We start from the raw sequence: 2,203 nt of genomic DNA on the forward strand, positions 1-2,203 counted from the left end.
TCCTCATTTTATTCTCATCCCAGGAAAGCAGCAGGACCTGGCTGATTCCCCAACACCGCCACCACCATTTCTGGTCGCTGTTGGAACACAAACACTCCATCTCCTAGAAAAGCTTTGCAGATTGCAGACTATTAGAGCTGCCAGGGACCGCAGAGGATCACTAGTCCTTTTGTCTCTCTCAGAAATGGTCTCTACCCATCGATGAATGGATGGATAGACAAAATGTGGCCTATGCATACAATGGAATATCACTCAACCTTCAAAAGGAAGGAAATTCTGACATACGCTACAGCCCGGATGAACCTTGAAGACATTATGCTAAGGAAAGTAAGCCAGTCACAAAAGGGTACATATTGTATGATTGCACTTACTCCAGGCCACTAGAGTAGGCAAATTCACAGAGACAAAAAGGAGAATGGAGGGAGGAAAGAGGGGAGAGCTCTGGGTTCAATGTATACTGAGTTTCTGTTGGGGATGATGAAAAAGCTTTGGTTATAGATGGTGATGGTTACATGACATCGTCAATGTATTTAATGACACTGAATTGTACATTTATGAATGGTTAAAATGGGAAATTTTATCTTACGTATATTTTAGCACAATTGTATTTTTTAAATGTAGTCTATTATCTAAGTCAGGACCAGCCAAAACAGACTGAGGCTCCCCTCGGCGGTGGAACAAGGGCCCCAGGTGATTCTCATAAAACTGACATTTGGGGACTGTTCATCTAGTCTTGTCATTTTACAGATGAGAAGACTGAGGCCAAAGCTCCTGAGATCTTTCCCTGCGTTCGCATAGCAAGTGGGAGAGGGAAGGGCACCCGGCTCCTGGCCTGGGCTGTCTCACCATGGTGATCTCCAGAGGAGGATGCTTTTCCCAACACTCTGCTGAGATGCATGCCTGTGGGGACACGCTCCCCTGGAGAGCAGGAGGAAAGCTGGGGATGGCCTGCCAGACAGAGAGTGGCACCTGCCTCTCAGTATCACTCACCAGTGTCTGCAGTGCACCCGGGTGGAGGGAGGCCAGGCTGCCGCACACTGTGGTGGACGTTTGTGCACACGGCTGCTGCAGAAATCTCAGTTTAGCTCAGTTTACCTCAGCAAGCAGGAGCTGAGGAGAAGGCTTTCTTCAACTCAGCCTTAGGCTTGGCGCGGTGGCTCATGCCTGTAATCCCAGCGCTTTGGGAGGCCAAGGCAGGTGGATCACTTGAGGTCAGGAGTTCGAGAACAACCTGGCCAACATGATGAAACCCTGTCTCTACTAAAAATACAAAAATTAACTTGGCGTGGTGGTGCGCACCTGTAGTCCCAGCTACTAGGGAGGTTGAGGCAGGAGAATTACTTGAACCCAGGAAGTGAAGGTTGCAGTAAGCTAAGATTGCGCCACTGCACTCCAGCCTGGGTGACAGAGGGAAACTCCATCATGCACCCACAAAAAAACCTAAACCTTACTCCCTGGTCGGGGGGGCACTGGGACCCTCCTGCATGTGCTCTATGTTTATCCCAGGAAGCTGGCAAAGCTGCAGGTGCTGCAGGGGGAGCTGACAGGCCCTGTCCCAGTGAGCATCTGCAGCTGCAGTCTCCCCTTCAGTCCTAGGAAGGGCTGAGGCTGTGGCTCAGCTGGTGTCCAGGGCAGGGCCTATATTAGTCACTGAGGGTGTCAGAAAAAGAACAGAGTGGCCACCTGGGTTCCATCAGCCATGAGCAGGTCCTTCCCCAGGGTAGATCTGTTCCATCCAGTGTCAGGTCCATGCAACCGGCACTGACTGAGCCCTGTGTGGAGTACTGAGGCTGTCCTGGACCTGACATGCTTTGGCCCCCCAGAAGTCCTGCAGACCCAATCTGACCCATTCTAGGCCACCTTTAGAATGGGTCAGAGTCAGCTGGGTGCAGTGGCTCATGCTTGTAATCCTACCTTTGGGAGGCACTTTGGAGGCTGAGGCAGGTAAAGAGAATTTACCACTTACAGAGCCTCACTTAGGAACTATAAACTTACAATAAAACTTAGAGTTTTATTGAAGAAAAAGGAAATTAACATGGATGAAAGAGTAGGTGAAAGAAGCAATGGTGAGCAAATAAATAATAAAAAATAAATATCTGAGCATATCAATATGAATCTGCTATATAAAATAACAATGATAATTCTGGCTGATGGGGGTTTGAAAACAAAGTTGGGTGTTTACTAGCTTGACTGTGGTGAGGTG

This window comes from Pan paniscus, chromosome 14 (assembly GCF_029289425.2).
Source record: "Pan paniscus chromosome 14, NHGRI_mPanPan1-v2.0_pri, whole genome shotgun sequence".
In the NCBI taxonomy this organism is placed as follows: Eukaryota; Metazoa; Chordata; class Mammalia; order Primates; family Hominidae; genus Pan; species Pan paniscus.